At 40.3% G+C, this 19,247-nt stretch overlaps 1 protein-coding gene across 6 annotated transcripts in view; it reads right to left on the bottom strand.

Moving 5' to 3' along the window:
• SGCZ (sarcoglycan zeta) overlaps window positions 1–19,247 on the bottom strand; it is a 1,585,391-nt gene that overhangs the window by 1,422,618 nt on the left and 143,526 nt on the right. Inside the window, exon 2 of one of the 6 annotated variants that reach the window (XM_077477422.1) lies at window positions 11,886–12,011. The exons of the other annotated variants lie outside the window; for them this stretch is intronic. The gene's annotated coding sequence lies outside the window, so the exon portion shown is untranslated. The remainder of the gene's footprint in view (window positions 1–11,885; window positions 12,012–19,247) is intronic. 6 annotated transcript variants of the gene reach the window in all.

The raw sequence follows: 19,247 nt of genomic DNA, 5'->3' as shown, positions 1-19,247 counted from the left end.
GATCGAAGCCTCCGCATTGGCCCTGGCACACCTGCTCTGCCCGGCGGCATGTCTCCCGGAGTAATTTCTGAGTAACATCAGGAGCCGCCAGTAATGGCATATCAGCTGAAGCAACGGCATGAATGTGCATGTGCTGATGATGTTGGCACATGCTGACACAGGGGATATCTCCTAAACCGTGCAGGTTTAGGAGCCATCCATGGTAGCTACAGGTAAGCCTTATTATAAGCTTACCCCTAGTGAAAAGTGGTTTGTAAGGGTTTACAACCACTTTAACATAGGGCAGAACATAGATTTCTACCACCAGTACTGATATTCTGTTTATTAGGTCAATGGTTGCTTCAGTTATTATTTCAATTACATATGCTGAGATTTTAATGCTGACATTATATGACATTTGCTACCTTCTTTATCTCTTCCACTCACATATTTTATTGTAAATCTATAAACAATTGTTCAAAACTTGAGGTATTTTATCTGCACTGAATAAGGAGGTAAGTGAAGCATAATTGCCATGGATACTGAGTGTTGATATCCTGTGAAACAGGCATGTCCAGAAATGCGTGGACTTGCACGGAGAACACCAGGCACAGATATGATATAAAATAATTGTGGTTTATTAAAGGATAATGCCAGTAAAACAACAATATAACACACATACACCAAGATTAAGCCCCAAGAATCTAAACCTGTGAAGACAAATGGGTAAAGACTAATTGAGTGGTCAGTATCTGTATCAATGTCATACACGGTAGATCAGGCAGAAGAACCAGGGAACAAAACACAGGGAAAGGGTACATGGGAGCAAGAACAAGCTGGCAGGTGAAGGCTCAGGAACAGGGTAGCAGGTCACTATGCACATGGCAAAACAACAAGGCAAGATAGAGTAGCAGAGGAGGGACTAAATATGCTCCCAGTAGTCAGCATCAGGTGATGACTAATTGTTAGGAACTGCTGGCTACTGGGAGACACCCACTGGTGGACACTACAACCTATAGAACTGGAAGCCACAGTAGTTCACAGGGGTGCTACTGAAACATACCAACTCCAGATGACTTCATGCCTTTCCTAGACAACATTACTTAATGTCAAACTCACAGATACACAAGACAATGCTGCTCTGCAATTAATTTGTCATTCTGGGGACCTTCTGGGACAGGTTTTGGGCTGTGTCAATGAGTTTGCTTTTGACATCACTGTTAGATGCTTCTGAGAACACTGACAGGTCCATTTGACCTCTTTATGAGCTGTGTTTGACCTGTTTCATCTTTGAATCTATGAATTCTGATAGATTTATAGGGAGACAGAAGTAGTTCTAATGCAAGCAAAAACCTATCAATACAGACTCTAAAGAAAGGAATTCATACTGGACCACTAGATGCCGTTTCACTTTAGAGACACCACTCCCAGTGATCTGTACAACATTTCAGCTACCAATATTACATAGTATAGCATTCTTCCTAGATAAACTCTCTTTTGCTTCTCTTCAGTTTTAGAATATTCACAACTTGAACCCAGCTTCTTAATGGTGTAGATAAAGGGTTGATAAGCAGCAAATAAGTCCTCCTTGGCTGTTCTTGCTCCTAATGAATATATAAACAAGATGCATTATACATTATACTACATTACAATACATTTTGTATTGTACTGTAATTGTGTTGTCCCACCTTATACATTGTAAAGCGCTGCGTAAACTGTTGGTGCTATATAAAACTATGTATAATAATAATAACATTACTGAAAAAGGGATATTTTTTATATAAAAACTGCATTGCTAAAGAAGCTGAGGGTAAAGGTGATGGACTGGCCAAGCATGTCTCCAGACCTAAACCCTATTGAGAATCTGTGGGGCAGGTGGAGGAGCACAAATTCTCTAACATCCACCAGCTGCGTGATGAAGCAGTGGAAGAGGACTCCTTTGGCAACATGTGAAGCTCTGGTGAACTCCATGCCCGAGAAGGTTAAGGCAGTGCTGGAAAATAATGGTGCCCACACAAAATATTGACACTTTGGGTCCAATTTGGATATTTTCACTTAGGGGTATACTCACTTTTGTTGCCAGTGGTTTAGACATTAATGGCTGTGTGCTGAGTTATTTTGAGGGGACAGCAAATTTAAACATGATAATGGCCCCAAACACACCTCCAAGATGACTACTGCGCTGCTAAAGAAGCTGAGGGTAAAGGCAATGGACTGGCCAAGAATGTCTCCAGACCTAAACCCTATTGAGCATCTGTGGGACATCTTCAAACGGAAAGTGGGGGAGCGCAAGGTCTCTAACATCCACCAGCTCCATAATGTCATCATGGAGGACTGGAAGAGGACTCCAGTGGCAACCTGTGAAGCTCTGGTGAACTTCATGCCCAGCCCTGGAAAATATTCAATGGTGGCCACACAAAATATTGACACTTTGGGCCCAAATTGGACATTTTGTACTTAGGGGTGTACTGGGTTAGGTTATTTTGAGGGGGCAGCAAATTTACTGTTATACAAGCTGTCCACTCACTACCTTTACATTGTAGCAAAGTGTAATTTCTTCAGTGTTGTCATATGAAAAGATATAATAAAATATTTACAAAAATGTGAGGGGTGTACTCACTTTTGTGAGATACTGTATGTTTAGCAAATCATTTTAGACCTTAAGATTACATAAATTGGCCAAATATTATACATTTTCTGTATGCAGACTTCCTATAAAATAAAACAGCGGGAGCTCCAATTTTTATATCACATAATATTACCGCAGCGGTTTACAAAACACAAAACAGAAGTTAAAAATACTAAAGGTAATTTTGGGTCACCCAATTTTTGTCAAAATATAAAAGTTGAGGTTGTGCCTAGTAAATAGGTACACAACCTGTCACGCCTTAAAATTGCATGCGTCAGTGAAAGTATGACAAACCTTGGTACCCTATATTTTCTATAAGCGACCCTCTAAAAGCCTGTAGAGGACATCATTTTAGATATAACTATGAATAATGGGCCTACATTTATTGCTCTCACTCTGATGTGCTATATGATCTGCATTTACGTTTGTACCTGTATGTGGAGTCTACAATTTTTTTTGGTGGATTTTAAGTGCTTGGATGTAACTTTAGTTATTCTTATGCCGCGTACACATAGTTAGACTATCCGGCGGACTTAGTCTGGTGGACAAACCGGACCTGCCCACACACGACCGTACTTTTGAAATGAACAGATTTGCCTACACTCGGAGGAAAGTCCGTTCATTTTGAACACGGCTCCAGGTAGACACGCTACCCGGCAGGTCAGAAAAGGGGTTGGGGACGAGCGAGAGCATCCCTCCTGAGCCGTACCAGGCCGCGTGCCCTCAACATGGGGGGGTGCTTTGGGGAAGGGGGGCCCTGCGGCTCTTTTATTATCGGTGGCCCGGTCTTCTGTTATCGCCACCTTCTGTTCTCTTCTTCTCAGTCCCAGCATCCTCTGGGACTTTGACATCATAATGGGCGGGGACATCACCCAGTGACCCCGCCAATTATCCCTATATGAGTCGCCGCACAACACGTCCCCGTCATTACGGCCAGAGACAGCGACGATTCAACATCTCTAGGAAGAAGAAGAGAAGAACAGAAGGCAGCGACGACAGAAGACCGGGCCACCGCTAGTAAAAGAGCTGGAAGAAGGAGCGGAGGCCCGGCAATAAGAACCGAAGAGGGGGACAAGACCCCCGAAGTCGGAAGAAGACCCCGGGTGGCGACGAAGAAGAAAGCCGGGCTCCTCCGCTAGTAAAAGAGCGAACAGAAGATAGCGGAGGAGTCCGGCGAGAAGACCCCCGGAGCTGTGCAATAAATAATTTTAAACCCTTGTGTGTTGTGTTTTATTTACATTTTTTTTCACAAGTGAATGGGTAGGGGTACATTGTACCCCATACGCATTCACATAGGATGGGGGGCCGGTATCTGGGGGCCCCCTTATTAAAGGAGGCTCCCGGATTCCGATAAGCCCCCCGTCCGCAGACCCCGACAACCAATGGCCAGGGTTGTCAAGAAGAGGCCGCAGGGCCCCCCTTCCCCAAAGCACCCCCCCATGTTGAGGTAACGCAGCGTGGTACGACTCGGGGGGGGGGGGGGGCGCTCGCTCGTCCCCGCCCCCTTCCCTGACCTTCCGGCTAGCGTGCTCGGATAAGGGTCTGAAATGGACCTGGGGGGGGACTCCCAAACCGCTTTTTCGGCATAGGGCGCAGTCCGGTGGACAATTTTTGAGTCAAAACTACTTTTTAAGTCCGCTGGACTTTTGGGGAAAAAAGTCCGCCGGATAGTTTGATCGTGTGTACGAGGCATTACACTTTTTTACATTTTCTTTTTTACTATTTGTTTTTCATTATGTAGGAACAAAAAATCCCCTATGTAATGATTGTTTGGACCCTTCCAGTCTCACCTGGCCTTCACTGAAATTAATACAGTGCAGATCACACTGCATTAGTTTAGTTCCCAGCCATACTGGCTGGGGAAAGTGACAGGGCAGCGTTTTACAGACGTTTGCTGGTCTCTCTCCTCTCTACCCAGGAGAACCAAGCATTGTGGTCCAGGTCTGCCAATAGGCAAGGCCTGGGAAACATGGTGGAGGTATGCTCTGGGGCGCACAGTAATGTGAGTGTGCAGAAGCAATCCAGGAGCTGCACTCACTGAATCACTTCCATCTGACAACCGGCAGCCGGCTTGTCAGATTTACACACATCCCCGGGAGCTGCAGCTGTGTGTGCTCTCACCAATGTGCGACATATGTTGATAGCAGTAAAAGGGTTAATACAAGCCAAATTATTCTCAGAACACTATGAGTTAACTAAAACTAATACACATTGTATTTAAAGTGGGTCAGTTATAGCCTGTTTTCCTAATGTCTGTTAACCAAGGCTATCTACTAAGGTCTAAGCCCTTGTACACATGGTCGGACATTCTCACGGAAAATGTCCGATCGGACCGTGTTGTCAGATAATCCGACTGTGTGGGCTCCATCGAACTGTTTCCGTCAGAATATCTGACGGATAAAGTTTTAGAGCTGGGCTATAAAACTTTCCGACAACATGATCCGATCGGACTTTGTCCGATTGTGTGTAGAGAGTTCCGATGGGACAAAGTGCCACGCATGCTCAGATCAAATTCCTAGACCAAAGCTATTGGCTACTAGCCTGAACGTAGTCCTGTCGTAACTGAAATAACGTCATCACGTTACGAACGATCAGATTTTCCGACAACTTTATCCGACCGTGTATATGCAACACCAGTTTCGGACAAAATCCATCGGACAAAATCTGATGTATTTTGTTGTCGGAATGTCCGACAGTGTGTACAAGGCCTTACAGAGATCAAAACGTTTACCTTGCTTTGCATAGTTTAGAATAATCAATTGATGTTGATTTAATGTACATGTATACCTTTAGTGTTACAGTGCTTTACAAGTTTTAGTGCTGCAATTCAGTTACTCAGCCATGACATTTCAATGGTTATCTATTATGGGGACAATTCTCCTATGTATCCTACACTGCTGGAAATAATGAACACAGCTCAGAGCCTCTGTCATATATTATTAAAGTCAAATCTGTTGGGAAGAAAATTGTGACCTGTGAATATGAACCTTTAAGCTACATATAAAATAATCTCACGACAAAGTGATAAAGTATAATAAAATAGGAACATTGCGTATTGTACCAGTTAATTGAAAAAGGACTATATAGTAACTTAAAGTGAAGCTATTTAATCAGGTGTTTGGACTGAAAGAACTATAGATTGATGAAACAATTCAGGAATCCCCTTGGTCTAAATTAGACACTTGCAAGAAGATGCAATTTTCATAATAGATAAGTCATGTCACAAGCAGAGAAAAAAAACCGAACCAAACAGATTGTTTTCTTGTACAGCAATCCATCTATGCATTTTTTTTTTTAGAAACAGACAATATTTCTTTGAGATTAACTACAATACCTAACTTTGCATTGTATTTCTCTTCCCTGTAATCCTAGTACAGGATAACACAAAAAAAAAAAAAGAAAACAAAAGGTTCTTAAAAATTAGAAACAGCTAGTCCAGTTACATGTGTGTGTGTAATTGCATGTGTAAACATGAGCAAGGGGATACATTCTTAAATGTGGTTTATATGTGTCCAAAGAGTTACATCCGTGCACGATGGCATACACCCCCTGCAGCTTACACACAGCCATTCATTACTACAGGCAGCTGTACACTGCAGCAGTGTCTCTCAGGCATGGAAATATGCCAACGATTTGCAAACTTTTCCTTTATGTCTGGTTGGTTACTGAAACTTTCACCTCCAAACCTGCTACTGTGTAAGGACCCATGAAAAAAATATATTGTATCTTACCAGCCCTTATATGTGATGGGTGTAAAAGGTTTCTTTTTTCAGGGTGACCCCATCAGTAACATATATCCTCTCATAGGGTGATGCTGTTGTATGATATCTATAGAGGAGTAGCATTGTCACCTTAGGACAGAGAGATGTCTATGTATAAAACATTTGCTGTGTGGAAGTTCTAACTATTGGCATGGGCACACCAAAAGTGTGTCCTATTGTTTATAATATGATCATCTACTGTATCAGCTCCATCTTGTAACCATAATGTGGTATTTTTCTGAAATACCTCAATCAAAAAATAAAATAAAAAATAAAATAGGGTTAGGTGTTATGTAGTTCACAGTGGTGAACTAGACTAATATCATTGACATTTGTACAGGAATTTAAGTTGCCACTGGATACCTTATTGATATTCTATGTATATATTCATCCAACAAAAGTCACATACATAAGACATTTCCCCATTTCCCTTTCCATTCTTCACTACAATTTTGGCTGGAAATCTTCACAAATGTTTAATTTACATAATGTATGGAGTACTACAGAGTTTATATATTAAGTAGAACAACAAAATACATACAGTATCTCGCAAAAGTGAGTGCACCCCTCACATTTTTGGAATTATTTTATTCTATCTTTTCATGTGACAACACTGAAGAAATTACACTTTGCTACAATGTAAAGTAGTGAGTGTACAGCTTGTATAACAGTGTAAATTTGCTGTCCCCTCAAAATAACTCAGCACACGACCATTAATGTCTAAACCGCTGACAACAAAAGTGAGTACACCACAAGTGAAAATGTCCAAATTGGACCCAAAGTGTCAATATTTTGTGTGACCACCATTATTTTCCAGCACTGCCTTAAACCTTCTTGGGCATGGAGTTCACCAGAGCTTCGCGGGTTGCTAATGGAGTCCTCTTCCGCTCCTCCATCACAGAGCTGGTGGATTTTAGAGACTTTGTGCTCCTCCACCTTCCATTTCAGCATGCCCCACAGATACTCAATAGGTCTGGAGACATGCTTGGCCAGTTCATCACCTTTACCTTCGGCTTCTTTAGCAAGGGAGTGGTCATCTTGGAGGTGTGTTTGAGGTCGTTATCATGTTGGAATACTGCCCTGTGGCCCAGTCTCCAAAGGAAGGGGATAATGCTCTGCTTCATCTTGTCTGCCAGACTCCTGACATTGATGAACATGCCATGTAGTTTAGACCGGTCACATGCAATCTCGTTATTGGGTGCTCTGGGGTTGCAAATAGGGCTTGCTACTATACTTACCTGAGGTCTAGGTGCTTTGGTCAACCTACCACCAATGCCCCCAATACTACCCTCTGGAATATATTCCGCGCTGGCTATCTCTACCACTGGACTCCCCGCCCCCCCGTCACCTAGTTTAAATGGAGGGAGATTTAATAAAACTGGTGCACCCACAATCTGGTGCAGCTATGCATAGTAACCAATCAGCTTCTAACTTCAATTAAGCTTTGAGAATAAAACATGGAAGCTAACTGGTTACTATGCACAGATGCACCAGATTCTGTGTGCACCTATTTTAGTAACTTGCCCCTATGTTATCTAGATTACCTTGACCACTTGCGGACCAGCCGCCGCAGTTTTACTGTGACAGGTTGGCTCCACTGCACAAAATCATGTTATTGTATGTGATCTCGTGAGGCTTGGCTAGCGGGCATGCGCTGCCAGGGGTGTGCGTGTATGCCCACCGCGAGCTCCATGAGTCCGACAGCAGTTCCCGCAGACTCGATGTACGCCGGCATACCTGCGATCGCCTCGGGGAGAGGAAGAAGGGGAGATGCTAATGTAAACAAGCATCTCCCCATTCTGCCTAGGCACACTGTCACTGATCATCGCTGTAATCGGGAGCGATGATCAGTGATGTCTCACACACAGTCCCCCCCCCACAGTTAGAATCACACAGTTAGGCACACTTAACCCCAACAGCCCCACCTAGTGTTAACCGTTCACTGCCAGTCACAGTTACACAGTAATCAATGCATTTTTAATCACACTGATCGATGTATAAATGTGAATGGTCCCAAAATAGCGCCAAAAGTATTTGATGTGTAATGTCACAGTCACAATAAAAATCACTGATCGCTACCATTACTAGTAAAAAAATTTTTTATAAAAATGCCATAAAACTATCCTCTATTTTGTAGACGCTATAACTTTTGTGCAAACCAATCAATCGCTCATTGTGATTTTTTTTTTAATCAAGAATATGTAGAATACATATCGGCCTAAACTGAGGGAAAACATTTTTTTTTTATATTTTTGGGGGGATATTTATTATAGCAAAAAGTAAAAAAGAATGCATTTTTTTCAACATTGACACTTTTTTTGTTTATAGCGCAAAAAAAAAAGCAGAGGTGATCAAATACCACCAAAAGAAAGCTCTATTTGTGGGGGAAAAAAGGACGTCAATTTTGTTTGGGAGCCACGTCGCACGACTGTGCAATTGTCAGTTAAAGCAATGCAGTGCTGAATCGCAAAAAGTGCTTTGGTCTTTGGAGATGCAAATCCTATGGGGCTGAAGTGGTTAAGCATCTATTACAGCACACCCTAAAATCAATCATTAAAACATGAACCATATACCTATTATGTTACTTAAATATGTGTATATACAGTAGAGAATGACATTCTTTGTTCTTTTTAACCGCTTCCCGCCCACCCTATAGCCGAATGACGGCCTTAGGGCGGGCGACTTCCTACGCCTGGCCGTCCCTGGACGGCCTGGTGTTTACTTCCGCGATGCGCGCCGCCGCGGGCGCGCATCGCGGAAGTTCTGTGTTTGCCGTGTCCCCCGGGGACAGGCAAACACAGATCGCTGTAAACGGCCAATCACAGCGGCCGTTTACAGCGTGATCGGCGTGTCCAATGGGAGATGATATGATGTAAACATATGAGATCATCTCTCAGCGCCGCTCTCCCTCCTCACACAGACAGCGTGTGAGAGGGGAGAGAAGAACGGCTGCAGCAGCCGTTAGTGTACAAAAAAAAAAAAAAAAAAAAAAGTGTAAAAAAAAAGTTAAAAAAAAGTTAAAAAAAAGTGCCATCCTCCCCCAGATCCATCCTCCCCCAGAGCCATCCTCCCCCAGAGCCATCCTCCCCCAGTGCCACCCCCCCCCAGTGCCATGCCCCCCCCAGTGCCATGCCCCCCCCCCCAGTGCCATGCCCCCCCCCAGTGCCATCCTGCCCCAGTGCCATCCGCCTTAGTGCCATCCTGCCCCAGTGCCATCCGCCCCAGTGCAATCCACCCCACCCCAGTGCCACCTGCCCGCAGTGCTATCTGTCCCCAGTGCCACCTGTTGTCAGTGCCATTTGTCCCCAGTGCCACGTATAAGTGGCATCTGTCAGTGCCACGTGTTATTAGTGCCACATAGTGCCATCTGTCATCAGTGCCACGTATTAGTGCCATCTGTCATCAGTGCCACGTATCAGTGCCATTTGTCATCAGTGCCACCTGTCAGTGTCACGTGCCATCTGTTGTCAGTGTCACGTGTCATCAATGCCACTTATCAGTGCCATCTGTCATCAGTGTCACGTGTCATTGGTGCCACGTATTAGTGCCATCTGTCACCGGTGGCACGTATTAGTGCCACGTGTCATCAGTGCCACGTATTAGTGCCACGTGTCATCAGTGCCACATATTAGTGCCACGTGTCATCAGTGCCACATATTAGTGCCACGTGTCATCAGTGCCACATATTAGTGCCACGTGTCATCAGTGCCACATATTAGTGCCACGTGTCATCAGTGCCACATATTAGTGCCACGTGTCATCAGTGCCACATATTAGTGCCACGTGTCATCAGTGCCACATATTAGTGTCATCTGTCATCAGTGCCACATATTAGTGCCATCTGTCATCAGTGCCACGTATAAGTGTCATCATTGCCACGTATCAGTGCCATCTGTCATCAGTGTCACGTGTCATTGTCCTGGTATTTCAAAAGTGTAATAAGTAGTCAACAAGTTAGATGTGTAATTTATGCTTCTAGAACACGTGATGGCGCTCCCTGCATGTTGGGCCTCTCTATGTGGCCAGGCTGTGAAAAAGTCCCACACATGTGGTATTGTAATACTCAGGAGGAGTAGCAGAATTTTTTGGGGGGTGTCATTTGTGGTATACACATGCCACGTGAGAGAAATAACCTATTACAATGACAATTTTGTGGAGAAAAATAAAAAAAATGAAAAATCTTCATTTTGCAAAGAATTGTGGGAAAAAAATGACAACATCAAAAAGCTCACCATGCCTCTTACTAAATACCTTGGAATGTCTACTTTCCAAAAAGGGTTCATTTGGGGGGTATTTGTACTTTCCTGACTTGTTCGGGTCACAAGAAGCGAGATAGGCCACCAGTACATCAGATGTGATCAATTTTGTGCGATTCGCACCACAGCTTGTAGACTCTATAACTTTCACAAAGACCAAATAATATCCACTAATTTGGGTTATTTTTACCAAAGACATGTAGCAGTATAAATTGTGGCCAAAATGTATGAAGAAAAATTAATAATTTGCATAATTCTGTCACAGAAACAAAGAAATATGCGTTTTTTTTCAAAATTTTCGGTCTTTTTTCATTTATAGCGCAAAAAATAAAAACCCCAGAGGTGATCAAATACCACCAAAAGAAAGCTCTATTTGTGGGAAAAAAAGGACACAAAATTCATTTGGGTACAGTGTTGCATGACTGAGTAATTGTCATTCAAAGTGTGAGAGCACCGAAAGCTGAAAATTGGTCTGGGCAGGAAGGGTGTTTAAGTGCCCAGTAAGCAAGTGGTTAATGTCGGAACTATTTAAGATGCTGTCCTAATTTCTGTAGCTGAAAGAGCTACTTATATGTAAATTAGCTGATTTCTTAAACCAAACAACTAGGATCATTTTTTATCTGTATCTGCTTTGCTTTAAAAGGTAAAGTATAATGTATTCTAGTGAACATATGTTATCAGTTACTACTGCAGCCTTTATCTATGTGACATTCCTTTTTTTATATTCTTACTTTTCAAGGTTTTGATTCTACTAGTACATATAAAGATAGATATAGATTTATGGATTATCCCCCTGAGGCAGAGTAGATTATCCATTATAATTACCCTGCCTCACAGAGGGAGCTCTTATGGAACTCCATATATGAATCGAAGTTCAGCCGGTTCAGCAGGAACCAACCCAAATTCAATCAATGAACGGCCACTGTGGTTGAACATAAGTCCATCTACTATCGACTTCTCTTATATATATATATATATATATTTGTGCTTGATTAGCACTGTTGACAATAGGTTGCAGCACTGATTTGTGTATTCTGACAGCGGTGGAGTCTCCCAGCTCTTAGAATACAATGACAGAGTGGGGAGGATTTCTGCACCACATTGAAGGTGTAGATGGGTGAATCGGATCAGATTTGTTCATTCCACCCCTTGCCTAAATAGAAAACTGGCCCAAAAATGACCAGGGTGTAGGTTTCTGGGATGAGCTATATACAGATACCCATAAATGATTAACAAACTGTTATACACACTGTTACTTACGCACACCTTCAGGTCACCTTCAAAAGAAAATGGTGTTTCCCTCTCCCAAGAGATACCAGTCCAACACATCAGATATATGGAGCTGGCATATTTTCTTTAGCATGTAAAGGGTTCCACAAATGTGATCTGCAAACAAACCCAGGTTGGTTATAACTCTAAATTGGTTAAAAGTAAAATAAGAAAATGTCAAATGTGTGTGCTGTTTTGCAATAATTGCCCTGTTTACTATGGCTTGACTAGTTATCATATAGCATTCACATACTGATGTAACCGTTTAACCACTTAAGGACCGGGCCTATTTTTCCGACTTGGTATTTACAAGTTAAAATCAGGGTTTTTTTGCTAGAAAATTACTTAGAAACCCCAAATATTATATATATATATTTTTTAGACACCCTATAGAAAAAAATTGCGGTCACACCATATTTGCGCAATGGTCTTACAATCGCATTTTTTTTGGGGGGGAAAAAATACACTTTTTTGAATTAAAAAATAAGACAACAGTAAAGTTAGCCCATTTTTTTCTATATTGTGAAAGATAATGTTACGCTGAGTAAATTGATACCTGATATGTCCCGTTTCAAAATTGTGCCCGCTCGTGGAATGGCAACAAACTTTGACCCTTAAAAATCTCCATAGGCGATGTTTAAAATTTCGTACAGGTTACCAGTTTTGAGGTCTAGTGCTAGAATTAGTGCTCTAACTCTATTGATCATGAAGATACCTCACATGTGTGGTTTGAACACCGTTTTCATATGCAGGCGCAACTTATGTATGCCTTTGCTTCTGCATGCAAGCTCGGCAGGATGGGGTGCTTTAATTTATTTATTTATTTCTTATTTATTTTACTTTTTATTTTTTATTTTGACACTATCCTTTAAAAAAAATGTAAACATCCCTTACAATAGAAAAAAAGCATGACAGGACCTCTTAAATGTGAGATCTGTGGTCAAAAAGACCTCAGATCTCACATTTACACTAAAATGCAATTGATAAAAATACAAAATAAATGTAATTTTTTAATTTTTTTGCAAAAACGTTGTTTTTCCCCTTCAAGACCATTGGGGGAAGTAATATTTGACAGCGCTTCCGGCATCCAATGGTGTGGAGCCGAGTGGGGGCAATCTTTCCCTCACTGAGCATCCAGCTTATGAGGAGAGAGGACCAGATCGTGTCTGCTGCTATCGACGGCTCCGGTAAATGGTAGAGACCACTGCAGCGCAGTGGGAGGGGAGGAGGCCCTCTCCTGCCCCCCATAAAAGTGATCTTTCGGAAAATCCACTGCTGAGACCACTTTTATCTGAAAGTGGACTGCCCACTGTTGAAGAAGTTAGTAGTTAAAGTATTACTAGCCAACCACGGCGACATTAACAACATAGAGTAGGCATTAAATAGCACAGCTAATTTTATAGTCTTGCACACAAAAAGTGTGACTTATAAGTATTCCTTTATATTTATTTAACAAGCTTGAAACTCCTTCTAACACATTGCCTCAGGCAGCAGAATGGCTTGGACCAGTCATGATATCTCAGCGGTTAGACTTAATGTTATATTTTGAGTTTAGCACTAATTTGTTACTCTAGTCTTATGAGCACCATTTTCCATTTAAAAATAGGTTTCGATTCTTCACACTTTAGTCTGTTTAGCACACTAAATTATCTCTTGAATGTGTCTTTTTCTATCAAGTAAATAATTCAGTATGGGTAGCTAAAATTCTGTTAACATAATCAACATACTCATGAAAATCTAATTTGATTTATTTTCTGTAAAGCCAACTAATATGATAGTTGAATTTACAGCATAAAAACAAAATGAGCTTACTGAACATTTAAACAGAAACTGCTTTTAGTGAATGGTAGGTCAATCAAATGTCCTTGTTTAAAATTACACATTTTTAAAACTAATATTTTTTACTATTTCTTTAAAATTCTTATTTTACAGTATAATCAAAAATGGAGTTTAGGTCTCCACTCATGTAAATAGTATATATATATATATATATATATATATATATATATATATATATATATATATATATATATATATATATATATATATATATATACACATACATATATAAAAAAAAAAAATCACACGTAAAATTATTAATGCACCTGAACAAAATTAATCAGATTAAAAAAAAAAAAAAAAAAAAAAGGAAAACGTTTTTAGTACTAAACAGACATAGAAAGCATTATAGCATCTCTAGCGTGTCACTTTCTCTACTTGCTCCTGTTAGAACCCCACATCCGCATAATTCAAATAATAAAAACAACTAAATAATGTGTGAGAAATATTGCTGAAGAAAGATTATTTGGAAAAACTGTGGCTGATTTACTAAAAAAGTAAGGCATGTCCACTTTACAAGGGCATTTTTGCTTAGCTTAGGAAATAAGGTAAAGCTGTAAAGACTTTTATAATTCAATCATGTGGAAGCAAAAATTGTGTTCCTTTAAATTTTCTTTGCACGTAATTGAGTATTTATGCAATATAAAACTTCACTGCCTTCACTAAGGTAAATGAAAATCCCTTTGTGAAATGAAACCATCACACTATCTCCTCAACCAGCTCACTACATTTTCAAATTAAAAAATGTTGAAAGATCCATACAATGTTTGAACGTGTTAAAGTTGAGAATTCTACATATTAAATCTAATAATAACGGTCTTAACAAAACAATAAACAGTGTCAAAAGCTAGTGAGATTAGTTACACAAGTTTGTGGAAAAGTGTCAGCTTATTAAGTGCACAAAATAGGCATCTCTATTTTTCACAGAGAAAAGTAACACTGATATATATTACAAAAGGATAAAGAAATGGACTATACTTAAATACAAATTTTTTTTTTTGAAAGAAATGAAAAGAAAGCATAAAATGTTTTTCATGCAAGGGTTCTCATTTATCGATTTCACACGGGCATAAGTGACATCACCAGAAGGGGGGGGTATAGGCTACACACTCAGCTTTCTGTTCTTCTACAGGCCTGTAGAAGGAGCAGGAGACACAGTCATTCCCCTGGCCCCTCTCCTTCTGGTGACATCACTTCGACCCTTGCGGTCCAAGCTGGTTTGGAGAGGAGTTTCTGGTGTCTATAGGGTGTTCATGCCCCAATGCTATCAGCTATAGCCCCATGGATTGCAGTGGTGGAGTCTGCAGGATCAGATGAGTGGCCAGTGTTTTATCCTACCCATGATATGAATTGTTTTACTACACATCCTGTGAGTGTTCTTAATCTTGTGTAAATAAACCACTTGTTTTTTTTTATTGCACTTAGATGGTGCTTCCCCCTTGTCTTTATCTTCCTCTATTTCCTCAAGATTACACATATGTTTAATTTAGGTCGAACTAAAGATCTTTAAAGGGAAATCAAGACATCCTTTCTCCTGCTAAAATTTCTCCATTAATGCACCCTAGGATTGTGTTTACTTTCCTCACTCCCAGGGAACATTGCTCATTTGCAATAATCTGAATCACCCCCAACAATTTTTCATCTGTAGTTCTGGCCAATGCTGTACCCTTATTGTATTATTTTGCATTTAGAAACATTCAACTGTTTTGGCCAGTCTAGTAGCAACATCTTGCTTCATGTTATAAGTACATTCAAGAATATCAACTCTATTGCACACAATTGTGTAATCAGCAAAAAAGGCACACCTTGTCCAATACAGCTTCAGTTATATCACTTACAAACAGATTAAATAAGACAAGTTGAGGCACAAAAAATCATATAATAGTATACCCAAACGGGGGGGGGGGGGGGGGGGCTGTCTACATAACAGGCATTTGCAAATACAGGGTTACTCTGTATATAAATATGGTCAGGTCCAAAAGAAATGTCTTAGTTCTTTATAAGGAGAAATTCCACATACAGGGCTGCCGCCGTCAAGAAGCTGAAACCGAGCTCCCAAGTTGCTAGAAGATACAAAAAGAAGAAAGAGGGAGCGCCTCTTGAAAAACTTTTTAAAAAATCTGCACCCAAACAGATTAAATAGAACAGAGTCTAAGACGACCCTTTTAGTACACCACTAGTGACTGTCCTAAATGAAGTCCATTTGTCCCTATACCAAACAAACCCAAACATTGCTGGTGTTTGCTGATAATGCATCTCCACAATGGAGAGAAAAGCAGCAATACAACTATTACCCTTTTTTTTTTAAAAGCTAAAAATGTTTGTCTAAAGTTTAGCTGTAATGTTGAACTTTTTATATTTATTCCAATTGGTAAAAGTAAAGCCACATGATGGCTACTTGCAAATAAAAACAAATGTATCCCACTTTACTTTGACCCACAAAAATACACTTACATCAGCCATTACATTCATTGAACATCTGCAATTCAGTTATTCAAAGCTAACAGTAATCCTCTGTGTTCAGGTTTATAATTGCCAAATCTATATAGGAAAGCTTGGCAGCAGCAGTAAGCCTTTTGTGCTTGTAAACTTATCATCTGCAATGCATATGCTTTACAGAATAAGCATAGAATAAGCATAGAAGTTATCTCTTTTCTCACACCGCAATATTTCAGCACTGCTGGCTTATCCCATTTATGCACTAAGCACATGTATGCAGCCCTAAAAAAAAAAAGCCTAAAACTTTTCAATGTGTCACTGACCTCAGGATTATGTTTTCGCCTTCAATTTCACAGTCTTTCCAAGTGCCAGTGTTTAGAAGAAGATTATTCTGAAGATCATACTAAATACTTATATTGATACTTCTAAACAAATTTGTCAGTGTATTCACTGATTGCTGAAATGCCCCAACTAACGGAACACAGCAAATGTAAAAAATACATATTGTAATTATAATGTTGGCAAATTCAGAAATGTGGGAAAGGTTGACATGGGACAAAATATAATAAAAAAAAAAAAAATACCATCTTGCAATAGACTGACAAATTTAAAAAGTCATTCCAGACTCAAAACCAATCCCTAACCTTTTTTTGTTTTCCAGAACAGTGTAGCTGTGCGAATATCAGAAATTTCACCTTAGTCAAACGTAACTATGTACTATATTTTTCACTTCATAAGACGCACTTTTTTCCTCCAAAAAATTGGGGGAAATGACTGTGCATCTCATGGAGCGCATATTGACCAAGCTTCACCCCCCGCCATGTTAGAACACCAGGCAGCTCTGCTCCTCTGTCGCAGAAGAGAGGAGGAGTCCGAGTCAGCAGTGCAGCAGCACCAGGCCAGCCTTTCAGTAAGCGAGCACGGCCCAGCTGCACGGCGTACATCACACTGTGGGAGGAGTGAGTGCTGGTGGCCGTGCTGTATACATGAGCTGCCTGGGCTGGACTGACTTCACTGCATCACACGAGGAATCCAAACCCCTGCACTGCAAACTCATCACTGTAATCTGTACATTAAGGTTTATTATCTTACATTTTTCTCTTTATAGTTGACCTGGGTTGAGGGAAGGGGGGTACTTTGTAGATGTGGCCAGGTGCTTTGGAGGCCTAATGTACTGACCACTGGCTAAGGTACTGACCACTGGCTAACGTATTGACCACTAGCTAACATACTGTTCACTGACTAACATACTTTTTTTTTTTTTGCCAGGCTTCTGTATGGGTCGTATATCGGAGTTCTGCTGTATATGTGAGCTGTACATAACTGCCAATCACTCCCTGGGGGACCACAACATCCATTTTAGTACACCATTTGGTTCAGAATATTTTTTTTCTTGTTTTCATCTTCTAAAACCTAGGTGCATCTTGTGGAGCAAAATATACAGTACATGTTTTTACATATTCACAAAAAGTAAAAGAATGAGTAAAGTACAATTGTAAAGTTGTGAATACACTATTAACTATTCGTCTGTACATGTTGTGTATGTTCATTACGTATTAATTATATGTTATCAATTATTTTCCTTTATTATTTTTCTTTTTATTTCAGTGACCAAACCGCAAAACACCCCATGTACCCCTGAAGAAGTATGTGATGCAAAACACGTTGGAATAAAGCACCTGCTAACCCTCCTAGTTTACTTCTGCTGGGTGTAATACAGAGTTATGCTTTGGATACCTTCCGCCTGTATTACATAGAATATTTTGAGAATATCATATAGTCTATAATGGGAAGGGAGGATCTTTTCATGGGGCTGGTGTCTGCGTATATAGTGTGCTAAGCTTGTGTTTTTAAGGGGATGTTACACTCCATATCTTTTTTAATGAAATGTGCTATTGCACAATTATATTTTTTAACAAATATGATGTTCCGATTGTATTACTCTGGTAGTCCCAGCTTTCTTTTTGAAAAATGTGTTGCTTTTACTGCCTGTTCAGAATGTGTAAATGCTTTACTGTCCATGAACTTGGCACATGGTTGCTTTAATCTGAATTCTATGGGAACTAATACATCCATATACACAGACCCCCTAATTGTCATGTAGGGGGAAGGGGAGTGGGTCGCATATTCCCCTATACCTGTAAGTACTGGATTTTTTTCCCCTTAATGGCAGGTAAGGGGAGTGGTGGAGGAGCAAAGGAAAGGTAACTATTATCTTGTTCAGGAGGCAGCCTTACAGCAAATCTGCTGCTCTGCAAAATTTCCATTAAACACAGTTGATGGACAGTGCTGTTTACACTTAGATAGGTAGATTGCCAGCACACAATCAGTTCAGAAACAGACCATAAATGTATGTCATCAATTATTTACCCATACCATAAAACAATATCCAAGTGTTAGGGCCAATGTTGATGGCCTTTTGTTTACATCAGAACAGTTTTTTCCCCTATACAAATCTATGGGAAAACAAAAGCAGATCAGATGCAGATCAAATGCAGATCAAATGTAGGTCAGTAGGGGACAAGTACTGGTCTGTCGATTCGTTATTATTTATCAAAGGATCTTTTTAAATTGATGTCAAATGCAAGCTCAAATTCAAGATACAGGCCATGGGTAAGGTGCAATGCTAAATGTTGAATTGGAACTCCAATACACCCATGCAGTAAACCAGTAAAACATATTAATCCTACCACATTGGAACTACTCACATACCCATGTATAAAAATCACCACAAATATAAGCTTTTTGAGTTAAACAAAAATGCTGCTGCATTAATTTAAAATGAGCAGAATACAGTCTTAACAGTATAACAATGGCACAGTTTTTCTAATTAGGTACCCACATTTCCTTGAAGTCTTTTCAGTATTGCCAACAATATGAACTTTAATACTTTGGTATATAAATTCATGTCATAGTCTACCTGCTATTTAAATCAGACGCTTTCTTCATCCCTGATAGTTTCCAGCACCGCGTGAAATTTTCTATATGAGAAATCAGTAGATTATGTTTTAAAAGCTTTACATTAATTTCTAATAGTCTAAGCCTTTGTACACACGGTCAGACATTCGACAACAA

Source organism: Lithobates pipiens, unplaced genomic scaffold (genome assembly GCF_037356315.1).
Source record: "Lithobates pipiens isolate NorthernLeopardFrog02 unplaced genomic scaffold, aLitPip1_a1.2 Scaffold_13, whole genome shotgun sequence".
Taxonomy (NCBI): Eukaryota; Metazoa; Chordata; class Amphibia; order Anura; family Ranidae; genus Lithobates; species Lithobates pipiens.
This window is presented reverse-complemented; position numbering and strand designations above follow the sequence as displayed.